Source organism: Acinonyx jubatus, chromosome C2 (genome assembly GCF_027475565.1).
Source record: "Acinonyx jubatus isolate Ajub_Pintada_27869175 chromosome C2, VMU_Ajub_asm_v1.0, whole genome shotgun sequence".
Taxonomy (NCBI): Eukaryota; Metazoa; Chordata; class Mammalia; order Carnivora; family Felidae; genus Acinonyx; species Acinonyx jubatus.
In genome coordinates this window covers 72,666,965-72,685,729 of record NC_069384.1, presented here as the reverse complement: position 1 = coordinate 72,685,729, position 18,765 = coordinate 72,666,965, and the positions used below count along the sequence as shown (strand labels likewise).

The following is an 18,765-nucleotide window of genomic DNA, read 5'->3' as shown; positions in this document are numbered from 1 at the left end:
CTTCTGCCTTCTGTTCTGGGCCTCTCTGTCTGGGATGTCTCACAGGCATCTCAGACGCCAAGTAGAAGTTTGGGAGCCACTTTAGCAGCTGTATTCAGCCACTCCCATTCCTTCTTTACTCCAAAATATACCTCAGGTCAGTCAATTCCTGTAGGGAAAATTCTGCCTTTTGTAAACAAAGTCTAGCTGTCACTGGACAGAGAAGCCATGTCTCTGATTCGTGAGTTCCCCCTTTTTCTTGAGAATTTCTCTCTAACCATTACCCCAGCCCACAGTAACCTGGATGAGGGCCTGCTATTTTCCCTGCATCAATCAACTCATGCCTCTTCCTTCGCTTTCCTCCAGCAGAGACAAAGCCGCGCTCTTTGACAAGATTTGTTTCACTGGAGACTCAATGATAACAAAAAAGAAGTAAACGCGGGTCATGCTGTGACACAAGATACCGGGTGGGCTTTTCTCTTTGAGGCCTGCGGACCCCGCCTCGTCCCGGCCTCCACTTCTGTATCCCCCTCATAGGCATTATCTCAGCACTTGCCAAGCAGAGTATGTGCCCAGTCTCCTTGCTTCCTCAAGTCTCCACCCAGAGAGCTGGAGTAAGTTTGTCCTATTTATATGCTCTGTTTCTGCTTCTTGTTAGGATACCCATCCCTCCCTCAAATAACCGGCATTGGAAATGACCCTCGGAGGAGACCAAGTCCACTTCAGAGCCATGGTCTTGTCGCATTGGAATGAAACCAAAGTGTGACATAGCAATCTTGGTTTGCACAGTGAATGGGCACCACACCTCTGGCCGGCCTCATTGCCACCTTAAGAACTGTTGTGGGGACGCCTGGGTGGCTCCGTCAGTTGAGCATCTGACTTTGGCTCAGGTCATGATCTCGCAGTTCGTGAGTTAGAGCCCCGCATCGGGCTCTGTGCTGACAGCTCAGAGCCTGGAGACTGCTTCCGATTCTGTGTCTCCCTCTCTCTCTGCCCCTCCCCTGCTCATGCTCTGTCTCTCTGTCTCAAAAATAAAAAACATTAAAAAAAAAATTTTTTTTAAAGAAATATAGAAAAGTGCCCACCATACTTGAATGTGCACACCAATCACCTAGGGATCTTATTAAAATACAAATTCTAGGGGCGCCTGGGTGGCTCAGTCGGTTAAGTATCCTACTTCAGTTCAGGTCATGATCTCACAGTTTGTGAGTTCGAGTCCCGCATTGGGTCTTGTGCTGACAGCTCAGAGCCTGGAGCCTGCTTCGGATTCTGTGTCTCCCTCTCTCTCTGCCCCTCCCCTGCTCATGCTCTGTCTCTCTCTCTCTCTCTCTCTCTCTCTCTCTCTCAAAAATAAGCAAACATGAAAAAAAGAAAAAAAGAACTGTTCTGGCCCTTATCAGCCCTTGCCAGCATGTAGCAGAAGGCTCCCATACAATTCTTGACCACAAGCCTCCCCACTGTTGTGAATCTGCAATCCTAATACTATAGAATATTGAAACTTAGGCATTCTCAAACGATTTGGTCTCAAGACTCTTTTCCACTGTTAAGAATTACTGAGGACCTAAAGAGATTTTGTTTGAGTTATAGCTGTCAAAATTTACGGTGTTAAAAATGAACACAGAGGGATTTAAAAAAATATTTATTTACTAATTCACTTTAAAATTACAATAATAAACATGTCAATACAAGGAACTTTTTATTTTATAAAAAGTAATTTTTTTATTTTTTATTTTTATATTATTTTATTAAGTTTTTATTTAATTTTATTTTTATTTTATAAAAAGTAATTCTACTTCCCAAAACAAAAGTCTTACAGAGAAATGTGGCATTGTTTTATATCTTTGCAAGTTGCTTTAATGTTTAGCTTCAGAGTTGACCCTGGAGTCTCATAGCTTCTCCCGCATTTAGTCTGTTGTGCTATGTTGTTTGATGTGTATGTGGAAAATCTGGCCTTATGCATATATGTAGTTGAAAAAGGGAGGAATATTTTAATAGTTTTCTTAGATAATTCTGGGTGTTCTTTTTTCATACTACATCTCAACTCAAGAGGTGGTAGTTTTTTTTAAAGTTTCCTTACAATGTAGAATATGAAACCACATCAATGAACTTTTTGCCTTCTTACATTAAAATCTCTTCCTTTATCTTGCACTTTGACTTTATTTTTTCTAACATCATACATTGGCCATTTAAAACAAATTGATTCACTGAGTTATACACATTTTCTCGTTTAATTAGTTAGTTAATTAATTTTTATTTTATTTGAGAGAGAGAGTGTGTGTGAGAGGGGAAGAGGGGCAGACGGAGAGAGAGAATCTTGTAGTCTCTACACTCAGTGCAGAGACCAATCTGTGGCTCGATCCCATGACCCTGGGTCATGACCTGAGCCGAAATCAAGAGTTGGATGCTCAACTGAGTGAGCCACCCAGGTGGCCCAAGTTACAAACATTTTCTAAATATCAACACACTTCATTATCTAGTATTTAAAAATCACACTTGTTAAAAAAAATGAAAAATAAAAAAATAAAAATCACACTTGTTAATATCACCATTGGCATATCATTGGACAAGCCATTAAACTCTGGAAAGCTGTCAAGCTCGCAGTGGCAGATGCAATTTTTCCAAGATCCTGATTCTCACTTGAAAGCTCGGATTTTGTCATGGTCAACAAATACTGTCTGTTGTTTTCCTTGAAGTGACAGCCTCATGAGATTCATTTTTGAAAAAATACCTGCCAAAACCCAAGTCTGAATAACCACCGTTTATCTGTCAGTTGCTTCTTTCACGTAAAAACATGTTTTCTGAAAGGGTGATTAGTACAGCTCGCTATACGTAGCCACACAACTGATTCTGCGGGAGACAGTGTGGTACTTCTGAAGGAGGCAGAAGTTATGTGCGCTCACCGGTTCGACACACACAGCATGAAAACAATGTGCTACGCAACGGTTGAGGTTTCATAAAGTTGGTAACTTTATTGTTTTATCCCAGACCGTCTTAAAAAAATTTTTTTTATGGCAAGTACACGATAGTGACGAATATACCGATTACCATACAGTCTAGGGTCACTGTCTTGATTTGTGTTAAGGGACCAGAAGTTTTACTCACTGCTGCTTTTATACTGTCACTGCGAATGTCAAAGGAGGGAGGAAAGGCAATGAACATCTTTGTACCGTTATGAAAATAGTTCTGACCTCATGGCATCCCTGAAACTATCTTGGTGACCCCAGGGATCCATAGTACACAGTTTGAGAACAGCTGAACTAACTCACAGACTCTCAGTGGTTTCCACTTTGTACAGGCTAAAGACTGGCTGACCAGAAGGAGCATTTTATGAACTTCAACCTTCCACCTATTCTTCTGCAGGAAGATAAATAAAGAGGACTTCTAAGGAGGAGCAGCAGAGAGCCCGGGTGCTGTCTATGGGGAGAACTTTGTGAGTTGCCAGCAAGCCTCATTGTGATGGATACATCTTGGGGGAGACTGCTGGTGGGAAGGTTGACATCAGCTGGGCAGCAGTCACCCCAGGGTACCGGAGGCTTATGCAGCTCTTGGGGGAAAGTCTGCTGTGCTTTGCTTGAATTCCAAAGCCGCGCGAGCTGCCAGTTCCAACGATGACCTCATTGCAACTGACTGATTGAGCGAGGCAGACATCCTCCAAGGAGATCAAGTTCAGAGTGACTTTCTAATCAAACTGCACAGCGGCACGTTGCAGCTGTGGGCAGGAAGTGTGATTTGGGTTTTGCAGACGGGGCAATGGCATTTAGAGAGGGCAAGTGAATGGACAACAGTTGTGGAGTCGTGAACTAGCTTCATAGATTCAGAGACTTCTAGGGCTAGAGGAGAAGTCAGAGATCGACCAGACAAACTGAGTTAGAAGGAGTGGAAAGGTGGCTCAGGATTCATGGGCTACTAATGCTCATGAGTTCCCTAGGCAGCCAAGCCGCTCCTTTGCCCACCCCATCAAGGTGGCTCCGTGCCCCTGCGTCACGTGGCTCAGCGGGACCGCCTCCCCCAAAAGAAGCCAGCTATTCAGTGTATCTTTGGTCTATTGACAATATTTTCAGAGAGGTCAGCAGGAAGGCTCCAAGTCACGGAATGTTAGGTGACCCGGCGGGTGGTCTCAGCTCAGCAGCTGGAGGAGGTCCAAGATTAGGTTCCTGCAAATGGTCGGTCACTTTCCAGGGTCAGCCAAAGACCCTGGAGTGGGAAAGATTCCGAATGGCTGGGAATTGACCCCTGGCCCATATCTCCCTTCCTCAGGGGACAAATATGCTTCTCTGATGTCCATTATCTCATCTGCTTCCTGCAACATCCCTGTCAGACGGATAGGACGCAGGGTTTTATCCCCATTTTACAGGTGAAGAAGGTAAGTCCCACAGAAGGGACATGACTTGTTGCAGTCACATTAGTAAGTACCAGAGCAGGCGCTTGAACTCGGGCCTTAAGTCTCACGGTCCAAGGCTCTGTCCAGGAGTCTGTGCTATTTCCCCTCAGCGCTGCCCGTCTGACTGTAGTACACACAGAAGTGCCGGCAGTCATGGTCATCCCAAAAGGCACGGCTTATATTTTAGCGGTGTGCTTAACACACCTCTCTTAGCCTCCTTGGCCAATCTGGAATGATTCCTTCCTAAACACAAGGCACACTGACCCACTGAGGGTTGCTCTAGGACTGGCGCCCAATGGCAGTGATAGAACTTTTTTGTCTGGCTGTTCATCACTTGTGATTAAAAACCAGAGTTGCTACTGACTTTTTGTTTCGCACCGGGATGCTCTGGTGTAAAGGGAAGAATGCCAGATTTGAGGACAGAAGGGTGGGGTTTTAGTTCCCCTGATATTTGGCAGCGGGTTACCTTTCACTCCAGCCATTTAATCTCTCTCAGCCTTAGTGTCCTCATTGACAAAAATGAGCATTAAGTATCATGTAGCCTAAGCTAGCTCGCAGGGTTTTTTTCTGAGCGTCAAACAATACCACTTTTATAAAGATGCCTCGCATACTGTGAATCCCTATATAAAGGTGGGGGCCACAATCCCAGATAATTAACCATGTTTCAGCACCAAGCGGGATCTATTTTTACCTGGAAGGATGGTAGAGGCCCTCCGGATGGGCATTGCCTTCTTTAACTAGGGCCCTAGGAATTCCAACATTTGGGACATGTGAAACACGAGACGCCAGCAGCTGAAAGCAGGGCTTTGGTGGGTGGGGAGTGAACATGATTCATGCCAGATCAGCTCACCTTCCGGCAGCTCCAGTGGGATGGGTGCGGGTCCGGGGGTGGCATTTCCTGTGTGACCAGCGCGAGACCCCACAGTCCCTGTCTACAGGCTCCCACCACTCATGCGGCAACCCTCTGACCATTGTTCAAGCAGCACTGTGTACGATCTTTCACCTGTCGGAGTGGTCCAGGCCCTGGGAGGAAGGACACGCACCGCTGGCCTTTAAGCTAGGCTCTCAGGCACTTGCAAAGAGGCATATTCTCATGGCTTCCCCAGGGTGGCGCTGTGTTGCCGTGTTGTATGCAATGGCCACACGTATGGCTAGAAGTAGGACTCCAAAGCCACCCTGCTTGGGTTACCTCTTCTTCTTACGTCTATGTTCCCCCCTTTTCTTGTCTTCAGTTAGCCTGGGCTGCTGTAACAAAATGTCATAACCTGAGTGGCACCTAACCAACGGGAACTTACTTCTCGCGGTTCTGGAGACTGGCAAGTCCAAAATCATGGTGTCGGCAGATTCAGTGTCCGGGGAAAACCCATTCCTTATTCACAGAGGGCCGTCTTCTCTCTGCTTCCTCACATGGCGCAAGGGGTGTGCTAGCACTCTGGAGTTTCTTTCAGAAGGGCGCTAATCCCATTCGTGAGGGCTCCACCCTTAAGGCCTACTCACCTCCCAAAGGCCCGCCTCCTAATACCATCATATCTTGGGTTAGGATTTCAACCTGAGGCTTTTAGGGGAACACAAACATTCAGCCAATACCAAGTACCTACCTCGAAGCATTGTTGTGAGATATAAACGAGTTTCCACGTGTACAAAAGCAGTCAGGACAGCGTCTGGATCATAAACAGACACAGGCCTCTGCAGAAGCCATGCTATTTGCAGAATCATCATGTGTAAGGGTTAGAACGGGCCTTGGATGGTCCCATTTTACAAGCGGAGACATTAAGGTCCCGAGAGGAAAAGCAGTTTACCTACGGTCACCCAGCTGCTAGGCTGGACTACAAGCTCAGTCTTCTGATTTCAGTTCCAGGTACTTCTGTGTGATTCCCCTTTCCTGGCCTATCCACTACTTGAGTCAATCCCATAAGCCATTAAACCAGGTCTGCTGCTGATGCTATTGGCCCCCAAGACATTGGTAAATGGAAGCAGATGTCTTACCACAAAGCGGACTGAGGACTTCTTATTTCTCTATCATCGTGGCATTGTTTTCTGCCAGCCTGGACTCACAATTTCAAAAAGATGCCTGCGCACCTTTCAATTCTGTCCTGCAATACCTCCCACTGCCCTGCTGCCTCATCGGTTCAGGCCCTCAATATCTGTCCCTGGTTATTTGCCCTAGCTCCATATAATTGCCTGAGCAGTCTGCCAAAAACGCAGCTCAAGCATATCCCCATCTCAAATCTTCAGTGGCTTCCGTTCCCCACGGATCCCCTTCTGCTGGCACCATAGTTCTCTGCGCTGGTTGCCAACAGCTTTCTGGCTATGAGTTAGTTCACAGCGTCGTCCTTTAGGCGCCTTTTATCCCCACCCAGCCAGCCTCTCGCTGTTTTCTGCACAAATCTTGAACTTCCTTAAGGCACTGTGTTTGCTTAGACTGTTCCCTTGGCTTAGAATGTCCTCTTGTCTCTTCCAGGACTGCAGATATGCTACCCATTCCCCTACCTCAAATGTCACCTTCTCCACGAAGCCTTCTTCGTCAACCCACACGAGGCCTCAAAGTTCTTTGTGGTGTCTCTCTTGTCTCACTTACTGTGTTCTGTGTTGTTTTATAACTCCTGGGTCCCATGTCCCATGTCTCAAAGACCTATGGACGGGGGTAGGGGTGGGGGGTAGGGACCTCATCTTTCCCAACTTGGTAATTGCTGCTGCCCATGCAACAGTCTATATAATAAGCCTTTGTCAAATGAATACACTCTTCACAGTCTGTTATTGTAAGGGCGTCTCTGAATGATTAAGGTTAATATGAATAATTAAGGCTAATTATTAACCTCTGCATGATGAAGGTCAGTTCAGTCTCTAACTGCCTGTCCACAAACCAGTGACCTAGCCCTAGCAGCTCTATATCCACTGGAAGAATTTCCTTCTGGAACTTAAGACTGGTTGTTAGAGAAAGCACCCTGGGTGGGGGGGGGGGGGGCAGAACCTAGATGGGTCTTTCACATTTGCAGTTGGCTTGAAGAAGGCTCTGAGGGGGAGTTGTATGGAGGCAGGTAAGGGTTGCCCCCAAACTGGCCTACGTTGTTTCAGACACTAAAGAAGCTGATTCATTCTCTAAACACAGCACGTGTTTTGTAAGTGGGCAGGCATTCATTCCCAACCAGCCTTTCACTTTTCCTGTGCTCTGTGAGTCTGGAATAACCAGCCAATTGGCCATGGGTTCCTAGGATGCTGTCTGGAAGTGAATGCTGTTGATCCTCACAGTTTGGACTTGAAAAAAACTGTAATCAACTAGTCCTTTCACCATCCTGGGTAGACTTTGCCCTTCCCACCACAAGTGGCACATAGGGCTGGATCATCCTGCATCTTTCCATCTGAGTCAATAAGGGCTCTTTGAGCTCACCCTGGGCTGGGCCTTGTAGGGATGCCAAGACATGATTCTCATCCTCTCAGAGAAAACAGTGTCAGAAGGGCAGGCTGTAGGAGGAGAAAGCACCTGGCCTGACTCCTTTCATAGACCTGGCATCTGGCTGGAGCAAGACACACAATATACAGAGAACGTTGCATAACTGTGCGTGAGCAGGGGACAGATGGACAGTCACTGTTAGTCTTAGAAGTAGGATTGTAGGGGGCAGGCTCCCGATTCCAGAGCCTTTGCCCATTTGGCCTGGGATGGCCCTGACCTGTAAGCTCCACAGGGCATGTCCTGCACAAAGGCACCAACTGAATGGGGCGAGCAGGGGCTGAAGTCTAGCCCACACTCCATTTACCAAGGCCTGCTCCCTGCCATGGAACTACATCTGCCCTCCATAGGAAGGGCCATCTTTTCTATTTTACATAAGGATGCCTTTTGCCTGACCAATCTAGTGCCAAGAGGGCTGCAGGTGCCCAAGGCATGCCTTTTTCTGATTGGTCCTGTCACAGAAGCCTGGTTTTCTGATTCACACAAAGGTGTGCTAGAGGACAGTGATGCCCAACCGACCTTTCCCTAACTCTTCGACCACCTCTCACCTTCCCCTTGTATAGATCCTCCATTAGACCTAAACTTCTTGTCCAGAACAGTAGTGGTCACTCCTTTTTCAGGGTCTGAAGGCCCTTGGTGCATTCTCTTCCTCTGTGCAAGGCACATACTTGTAAGTACTGTGTTTCCCTATAAGTTGATGGACCTATTGGCCTTGGTTTCCACAGCTCCTAGGAGTAGCCTGAAATACATGAATGGATGAAGGAAACAGTTGGTTAGTTGCCATATAAATCCGACCTCTGTACTGCCCCTGGTAGTATCTCATCCACACTCCCATTCTCCCACCTTCACGCCATCTTCTTGCTGATTATTGAAGTCCTCCTCTTCTTTCCTTTTTTAAATGTTTAGTTTTGAGAGAGGGAGAGAGAGCGAGCAGGGGAGGAGCAGAGAGCTTCATGCTTGGGGGGGCACTTGGGTGGCTCAGTGGGTTGAGTGTCAGACTCTTGATTTCAGTTCGTGACCCCAGGTCATGGGATCAAGCCCCGGGTTGGGCTGTGTGCTGAGCAGAGCCTACATGGGATTCTCTCTCTCTCCCTCGGCTCCTCTTCCCTGCTTAGATGTGCGTACTCTCACTCTCTCTCAAATGATTAAAAAAAAGGCATCAGCCAGGCTGTGTGCTAGTCTGGAGGCTTGACTGGGGAAGAATCCATCTCTGCTCCAAGCTCACTCTGGTTGGTGGAATTCATTTCCCTGCAGTTTGTAGGACCGAGGGTCCTGACTTCCTGCTGTCTGTCAGCTGGAAGCCTCCCTCAACTCCCCGAGACTGGCGCGGCTTCTGTCCTTAGTCTAAGCTGCCTCTTAAGGTTCGATGCTTCTGTCAGCCAGCTCTGTTTTTCTTTCCCTGAAGCAAGCCTGTCTTGATGAATCGATGCCCATTAAAGGCTGGGTGAGCCCTTTGGCAAAGTAACTCTGAAGGGCTGTGAGTTGCTGTTGTCATGCTGCCACTCATTCACCTGTGCATCTTCTGCTTCTCACAGAACCCATGCCAGTCAATGTTGTTGACCATGACTGTGACAATGGCAGACGAGGGAAGCCCTTCAGCCGAGGAATGGGGGGGAAGCCCAGCCGGCAGGGGGAGGGCTCTGGCTGGGTGCTGGCTCTTTGGGGCAGGAGGGGAGTAAAGGGTGACCATGGGATAGGGGCGCAGGAAGCATGGAAGTTCTTCAGTTCCTTTTGGGACCCCAGTGACAAAAGCTCTTCCTCCCTCCCTGAGGCAGAGTGAGGCAGCAGGGTCAGCTGTGGACCCCTGGCCGTCCTGGATGCTGTCTGCCGGTGTTGCCCACTGTCCCCTCATTCCCTCCCTGTCCCCTAAGACAATGATGTGCCATCTGATTTCCCTTTTCCTTCAGTATTGGGCTGGTGAGACTTTTCTTTTTTTCCAAATGTTTATTTATTTTGAGAGAGAGAGGGAAAGAGGGAGCATGAATGGGGGAGGAGCAGAGAAAGAGAGAGGGAGAGAGAGAATCCCAAGCAGACTCTGTGCTGTCAGCACAGAGCCCAGCACGGGGCTCGAACTCACGAACTGTAAGATCGTGACCTGAGCTGAAATCAAGAGTCGGACGCTTAACTGACCGAGCCAGCTGGGCTCCCCCACAGCGAGGCTTTCTTACCCAGGTTCTGCTGATGACGGGTCTTCTCTCGAGCATTCAATTCCTGTGAAGGCTTTTGTCTCTGAGATCACCTTTCCATTTTTCCTCTCCTGTTATGATTCTTTCTTTCTGGCTTGAGGCTCCCATTGTGTAAGTTTAGTTCTTTACCTGACCAATTCATCTTCTCCCATTACTTGGGCTCCCAAATTTCATTATGCGATGATCTTTCCCCCGAGATACCTGGTAGGCAGAAAACCGTAGTTTAAAATAACAATCAATCTCATTTAATCATTATCCACTCAGTACATGATCCGTTTTCCTGAGCTATTGTTCCATTTTATTTACTTTATCAGTCCCGTGACCAGAAAGGCAGGACCGTAATCCCAGCCACCTGGAAAGGATGGGAAACACTCAGGCCTTGTGAAACCTTTTCTTACCTGCTGCAGGGCTGGGCACAGAATTAGCATTTACTCAATTAATACTTGTTGCAGTGGTTCTATATTCTCCATTTTCCCCAAGTTTGACATCGTGTCCCTCTTCTTCCTGATTTGAACAAATAAAGAAACATTTGCCCAGGTGAAGTGCAGAAATCACCTTTGATCTTGTCCTCTCCCCAACCTGTATGTCCAAGCAATCCCAGTCATGCCCATTTTTTTTTTTTATTTTTTTTTCAACGTTTTTTATTTTTATTTTTGGGACAGAGAGAGACAGAGCATGAACGGGGGAGGGGCAGAGAGAGAGGGAGACACAGAATCAGAAACAGGCTCCAGGCTCTGAGCCATCAGCCCAGAGCCCGACGCGGGGCTCGAACTCACGGACCGCGAGATCATGACCTGGCTGAAGTCGGACGCTTAACCGTCTGCGCCACCCAGGCGCCCCAGTCATGCCCATTTTAGCTTCAAAATATCTCCCTGGTCTACGTGCATGCAGGCCCCTCCCTGTCCTCTCCCCTCTGAACCACTGTACCGATCTCCCTGTTCTCGTTCCCTCCATTCTTGCCTCTTCCAATCCATTCCTCACAGAGCGGCCAGATACTAAACCTAAACCTCATGATGACTCTACCTTGCGTAAAACCCACTGTGACTTCCCAGTGCCCTCAGAATTAATCCAAGCTGTTTTCTGCGGTCCACAGGCCCTGTGCCCTCTGGCCCCTCTTCCTTCTCTCTTTCGTCTCCTGTTTGTCCTTCCTCCATGCCCTTGGCACACTGTCCTCTCCCTTCAATTCCTCCCAATGCCAAGTTCTTCTCTGCTTTAGGTCACTGCAGACGCTATTCCTTCTGCCTGCATGCCCTTCCCCAAGCTTTTTGCATGATTGGACGCTTTTTGCATGACTGGACCCTCCTCAAGAGGAAGCCCAATCCAAAGTAAGCCTTTCCTGTTATTCTCTCTTATGCCTGTCGATCTTTTTCCTGTTATTCTCTCTTATGCCTGTTGATCTTTTTTTTTTTTTTTTTTTTTTTTATGGCACTTGCTGTTTTATTCACCTGAAGTCTCTCCTTTCCTCTCCAGACTATAAGCTCCATGAGAGCAAGGACCTTACAGGTTTTGTCCACGACTATACAACTAGCTCTCAGCTTAGTACCTGACACATGGCAGACATTACAGTCTATTAAATAGAGTTTTGACAAAGGATGAATGAATGCATGAATGAATGAGGCTTCCTTGAATTTTTTCCACCTGTTCCCTTTCAGCCAAAATGCTATGCGTTTTAAATACTGTATGGACTCCCTCCTCCCTCCTTCCCTAACTTCATTCCCTCCATTTGTGCTTGTTTGTTGGGAACTTTCCATGTACATCTAATGATGTAGATGTTCACTTCCCCGCCACGGTAACATCTTCTTTATCTGAAAGTTAGCAACTCACACCCTCTTTTCTATTCAGCACTCAACTGACAAGCCAGAAAGAAGCAAAAAGTCCTCTGCAATAAACCCCAAAATGTGATATTCCAGCCTTTGAGGTTCCCATTCAGGTTAGTTTTTAATATTTTCTCACACTTCTAATAGGCAGGAGGACCTGTTCTCCAAATCTGCTGCTAATTAGATGTTATTTCTTTTGTTGGTGGGAAATAGTGCTGAACTCCATTAAGTGCTGGGGCTTTTCTAACACATCTCAAGAAAGGAATTTAAATCACACCTCAAGTAGACATAGAATTCTTATTTTTAATACATTCATTAATTGCAGAGTGTCAATCCTGTGAGACTTGTGTGTGTGTGCGCGTGTGTGCACGTGTGCACACACACGCACACACACACACACAGACATCCTGCTTCCTGTGGGCTCACTCACCCACAGCCACCATCAGATATAATGTGTCTCCTTCCAGGGGAGGCATGAAGTACACTTTCCTTGGTGTCTTGCTAAGGATGCCCAAAGGGGTCCATTTCAGCAGATCTTCTTTACAAGATCCAGAAACTCTGGGAGCCTCGGATTCCTTCAGCTCTTCTTGGATTGGTTGTCCAGAATCCTAGCCCCCAGAAACTCAGATGAGACGCCAGCAGCTCATAGATGACTCCCTTCAGCATCAAGGGACTCTGTTCAACATACTTGGTCCTGACAGATCATATACCTGCATGCGCCCCTCTAAGGACCCTTCCACAAATTCCAGAAGGCCAAAGCCAGCATTGACCTTAGCTAACTTGTAAGTATGGAGTATTTGCTCTATTAAGTAATTATTCATTATTTACTGATTCATGTTCAGTGTCACCTGTGGGCCAGGCAGGCAACGTGCTGGGAGTGCAGACATCGGCAAGACGGTTGGTCGCAGTACTGGTCACGTGCTGTTTCTAAGACCTGCCCTTTCTCTCTTACACAGCTTGTGAACTGAGTGCCCTTAAGGATCCTTAACCTCAGCTCTGCCATGTCCTTATCATTTGTTTACAATATATTCACCTATCTCAAAAACATGCTGCCCTGATTTACAGATATCGTGCTACCTTATTTGTTGTTGTTGTTGGTTTCTGGCTCAACTGGAGCTGCCTTCCAGGCTCTTCCTTTTTAGTCTCGGGCACTCCACATCTGATGGAGGGTTGAAGTGCAGATTTAGCCTTAGGCTTATCCTTGAGGCTGACACGGGAGTTTTTTTGGGATGAGATGCAGAGAATTGTTAGTGACTCATTCTCATTTTCCTAGGAGTTGTCCTATGAAAGGCTCATAGTTGTATACATATGATATATGATATATAATATATATACAAGATACATATGTAAAATTTGTATATACGTATGGCTCTTGCGCTATATCTGGGAGCTCTCTCCCATTTGTTGCAATCTCATTACTAGTTATTTCCATGAAAGACTCCCTGATGAGTGCTCTGGGAGCTGAACTAATGATGCAGATGTTCAGGCACGCAAAATCCCAAGGGTTCAAGACCCGAAGGGAGTGGGATCAGGCCATCGGGGTGGCCAGAGCCATGTCTGCGAGGTGGCTTATGCATTTTTCTGTGTTAGGTTTCTAGGTAAACCAATAAACCTATCTTACTAATTGAAGGATTTTAAATTTCATGGGCAAGGAATTATGGGGCTTCTCTCATGAATATGGACTTCCAGTCATTCACAAAGGCATTTTGGCTCTTCCTCTTAAAAATCTGTTTGTTATATCTACTCTCCACCCTTTGCCACCATCACCGTTGCCTGGAGACCACATGGCTCCCCAGCCAGCTTGCCTGGCTTTCTTTCCTCTGATTGCCTCTAATTCATTCTCCACACATGCAAAGCCATCTTTTTTCTTTTTTTAAATGTTTATTTATTTTTGACAGAGTGCAAGCAGGGGAGGGGCAGAGAGAGGAGGACAGAGGATCCAAAGCCGGCTCTGCACTGACAGCAGTGAGCCTTATGTTGGGCTTGAACTCATGAACCATGAGATCTCATGGCCTGAGGTGAAGCTGGACCCTCAACAGACTGAGGCACCCGAGTGTGTCCCCCTACTTTTTAAATGTTTATTTAAAAAAATTTTTTTTTACATTTATTTATTTATTTTTGAGAGACAGAGACAGAGCACAAGTGGGGGATGGGCAGAGAGAGAAGGAAACACAGCATCCGAAGCAGGCTCCAGGCTCCGAGCTGTCAGCACAGAGCCCGACGCGGGCCTCGAACTCACGGACCACGAGATCATGACCTGAGCCGAAGTCAGACGCTCAACCGACTGAGCCACCCAGGTGCCCCAAATCTTTATTTTTGAGAGAGAGAGAGAGAGAGAGAAAGAAAGAGAGAGAGAGAGAGAGAGAAAATGCATATGAGGGAGGGGCAGAGAGAGAGGGAGACAGAGGATCCGAAGCAGGGTCCATGCTGTGCGTGCAGAGCCCCATGTGGGGCTCAAACTCATGAACTGCATCTGAGCTGAAGTCAGACACTTAGCGGACTGAGCCACCCAGGTGCTGCAAAGCCATCTTTTAAACTACAGATTTAATGGGTCACCATTGCCCCTCCATGGCTTCCCTAGACCTCAGGATAAAAAATTCCAAGCCTCTTTTTATTTATTTAAAAAAAGTTTTTTAACGTTTATTTATGATTGAGAAATAGAGAGAGACAGAGCATGAGCATGGAAGGGGCAGACACAGAATCTGAGGCAGGCATCAAGCTCTGAGCTGTCAGCACAGAGCCCAACTCAGGGTTCGAACTCACTAACCGTGAGATCGTGACCTGAGCCAAAGTTGGACGCTTAACTGACTGAGCCACCCAGGCACCCCAAAATTCCAAGCTTCTTTAGCCTAGTCCACAGAATCCCTCCAACTTGACACCTGTTGACCTGTAGCTACATCCATGTTCCTTCTCGTTCTCTTATACTAATACTCCAACTACTCATATCCCATGCTTGCTTTTGCTTCAGGATTTTTAACATGCTGCATTTGTGCCTGGAGCTTCCTGACCTCCCTAATTCCTAGTCAATCCTGAAGACCCTGTTCAGACACTACCTAAGGGTGCTGGGACAGAGCCCTCAACGCCCTTCCCCACTATCACCTCCTTTCCCAGCAATCCTTCCCAGAGCCTCTGGGTATCCCTCTGTTGGGCCATTGCCAGAGTCTAGGCTAATTGCCTGCTTAATCTTCTGTTCCCTTTACTAGAATGTAAGACCCTTGAGACTCCGATTCCCTCCTATTCATTATTGTGTCTCCAGTTGCTAGCACAGTTCCCAGCTTAGAGTAGGGAAGGACTCCATAAGTACTGAATTAATTCATTCATGAATAAATTTGTTGGGATAGATAGATACATCCTAGGTCTTGATGTCAGGGATGGTCTTGATGAAGCAGGTGACACGGTAAGAAAAACCTAGGCAGGAAGTCACGAGTACTGAGTTCCTTATAAACTCAGGCAAGCCACTTCTCCTCTCTGTACCTGAACTCCAGTTTTCCCATATACAAAATACTGGAATCAAAATCCCAGAGGTCCTTTTCAACCCTTTGTGGTCCATGGTGCTACATCGAACATGTTCTCTTTGAGAATTACTCTTATTCCTCTTTGTTGCCTATAAGAGCCATCCAAAGACTATCGTGCCCAGAAGGATCCTCTTAAAATCCATAAATAGCATTAAGGACAAAATTAGCAACAAAGGCTGCTTTGGTCACAACCCCAAAGTCCCATTGCCACTGCCTCTCGCGGACTTCTCCCAGGGACTGAGGAGCTCCTGCCTTTAGCTCCTCCTAATTGGTATCCTGAGGCTTTTCTATGGAGACTCCCCCATCTTTTCCCTACAGAGCTGATAAATTTGCTGAATTCCAAAGATTGGGGTGAAGTTATGGCTTGAATCTGGGCCTAAAAAGAGTTCAAACAGGTGTCAAATTCCATGCGTGAGCAGGAAGTGTCTAGAACCTTAGTATAACCCTCCAGAGCCCAAGGCCTGGGGCCACAGAATTCTGGGCTGCGGTGGAGGGCTGGGGGGTAAAAGGCTCCACATTATTGCAAGGGGTCTGCAAATCCATTTATGAATCAAGCATTGTCTCTGACTAAATGAGTGCTATGTTTTGCAAACATACATAGTTTTTCAAGTGTACCACAGAGCTGACTGTAACTAACAAAGTAAACATTCATTTAAAAATAGCTCTAAATTCACACCAGGCTCATGCACTTTCCTTGCCCCGGGGGATACTACAAGGGACACCACTATGCAATGACTCTCAGCTCCAGGAAAGACGAATTGGTGGCTGTCGCTGTACTCCTAGCACCTCGTTCAAGGCCGGCACTGACTAGGTGCCTAATAGATGTTTGTCAGGACTCCGTGAAATCTTTTTAGTTTGAAAAGGCAGGCTTATATTTGAACAAGGTTAGCAACCACTGGCTACCCCCTGTAGTTAATAAAACAATCTTTCTGTGGTTTAGATAGCCTTTAAAAAAGAATTGCTTTCACATACATCACTGCATTTGGCCCTAAAGAATAACCTCACAAGGGAAGTGAACTCAGAAGCTAGGAGGCTACTAGTGGGGGGCTGCAAGCAACAGGTGGCAGAACCGGGCTTCAGCAGCACATCGAGGGATTACAGCATCTCTCTCCTGTCCCTCTGGTAGCTGGAATGGCTCAGATGAGTGACATCTAGGTAAGATAAGGCCCTAAAATTAGACTGGCGTTTCATCAAGTCAACTTAGTTACGGCAAGAATTACAAAGATAGTGCAGAGTTCCTTGCATTTAAAAAGAGAAGCTGGGAAGTTGCCTGAGACATTGCAGGCTAGAGACTCTCGTATCACTATCATTTTTCCCTCTTCTGCCATTAAATAGTAATATGATGGTGGGGCAAAATGAAGGTTAATCTCTGTTAAGTAATTTAAAGTGTGTACTTTGGGTTATTTTGACCCAAAGGTTTAAGGATGGTGAAAGACGATCAAGATATGAAACCCAATGCAAACTGCAATCAGAAGAATACTGATTAAGGGCGCCTGGGTGGCTCAGTCGGTTAAGCGTCTGACTTCAGCTTAGGTCATGAATTTGTAGTTCATGAGTTCAAGCCCCGCATCAGGCTCTGTGCTGACAGCTCAGAGCCTGGAGCTCACTTTGGATTCTGCGTCTCCCTCTCTCTCTGCTCCTCCCCAGCATATGCTCTGTCTCTCTCTCTCAAAAATAAATAAACCTTAAAAAAAAGAAGAATACTGATTAAAATAAGGTACAGTAGTCCAATGGAATTGGGCGCAGTAGTTACAATTATACAGATTTGTATTTGTGGGTATGATTGACTACTTAAAGCAAATGAAAAGTTTTCATATCCTGTACAGTGTTTTCCCATTTATGTAAAATTGTATACATTCTTACACATGCAAGGACACGCCTGGGCTAAGTGACGGTCACCCAACATCAAACAGCTCTGCACTGCGGGATTTCACGTGGCTTTGACTCTCCTACTTCTGCATGTTATGAGTGTGCATGATGAGGTGCAACCGATGGCACGTTCTCTGAGTCCACCTGCATTGCTGATCCTACAGAGGATGATGTAGCCCCACGGGGCACTAGTTTTATTAGCTATTCCTCGCACAACATCCAAAGTTGATTGGACATCCCATTTCCCTGGATAACCAGGGACTGAGCCTTGATGCACCATGTGGGGAGCTGAGGTGGGAGCAGAAGTGACTGGGCCACTGCATGGCTCAGGTTACAGTGCTCGCTGCTTCCCGGGTGCTGCCCAGCAGGCTCTCCCAGGAGCAGCAGGACACCAGCCAGTGGGGGAGCCCATGGTCTGCCCTGCCCGCGTTTTCCACGGAGGCCCCGCTTTGCTCTCTCTGCATTTGCTTCCCAGTCCCCGGGAGGTACCCGCGAGGGTGGGCGGATGGACACATTTGTCCCCTCCCAGCCTGCCAGGTGTCACGGGGTTTGTGTCCATGGCCTTCCTCCTCACAAGGAGAGCCTCCCATGAAGGCTCACCCTGAGCAGGTGAGGGATTTGGAGTTTGAGGGCCCTGCTGTGTCCTGAGGGCTTACCAGGCATGAGAAGGTGGGCAGTCACTCTGCTTTCTGAGCCTCAGTTTCTTCACCTGTAAAATTAGAATCATAATGCTGCCTTGGATGAGGAGCAAGTGAGAGGCTGTCTATGGAAGCACTTTGCAAGTTTCACAATGGCCATGTAGTCAGGAGATCGGCAAAACCACAGGGCCTTTAGAATTAGACGTGGATCCAAAGGCGCCCGGCCACGTACAGTTTGGGGACTCGGGGTGACTTGGGGAGCTCGCGCAGCCTCCCCTTCTGACCTGAAAAATGGGTTACTCTGCTCTTTGCCCTGCCCTCCGGCCGGAGGCCGAGGCCCTCCAGGTAGAGCTGTGATTTTTGCACTCTCTAGAGAATCAAGGCTCAAATTAAACTTTCTCATGAGCAATTATTCAGATGTTGTGGGGGTGGGGGATGCCCTGTGGCTGGAACCCAGCCTCCCCCACTTTGTTTTTATTTTTACACCCCTGAAGTCCCAAACCAGCTGTCTGAATCACTTGCAAACAGCGCCAAAACAATTTTCATGCGTCACAGGAGGCCACGGGCTCCAGCCACGCCTCAGGATGGTGCGCTAAAAATATCTTCCCAGAGCTATTTTTAAGGCCCTGCGGGCTGTCAGCCACAGGTCGAGAGAGCAGAACTCCTCCGGGCGGCACCAAAGGGCGTCACGCTTATTACTCGGTGGGCCTTCCGGTCAGTTAAGGAGCTGGACTTCAAACCCTGCATCCTCCTCTCCGACCACAGGGATTTGTCACAGTGCGAAGGCGCACGCTCCAAGTGCAGATTTGACCTCCCTGGGGACCGGCAGACAGGGCCACCATGACATCATTTGTGTGCAACCTTTCCACACTGGGCATTCTGTGAGCCACTGGCATGGAGACTTCTGCCAAGCGACGACACTGGATACCCAT

At 47.3% G+C, this 18,765-nt stretch overlaps 1 long non-coding RNA gene across 2 annotated transcripts; it reads left to right on the top strand.

Moving 5' to 3' along the window:
• Nucleotides 1-26: 26 nt before the first annotated feature.
• Nucleotides 27-845, top strand: LOC113599751 (uncharacterized). 2 transcript variants are annotated; one of them, XR_008297424.1, is made up of 3 exons: nt 27-220; nt 346-446; nt 638-845. It is a non-coding gene; the product is annotated as an uncharacterized LOC113599751 (long non-coding RNA). The 2 variants fall into 2 exon arrangements; XR_003420645.2 differs by having other exon boundaries at nt 346-543.
• Nucleotides 846-18,765: the final 17,920 nt, after the last annotated feature.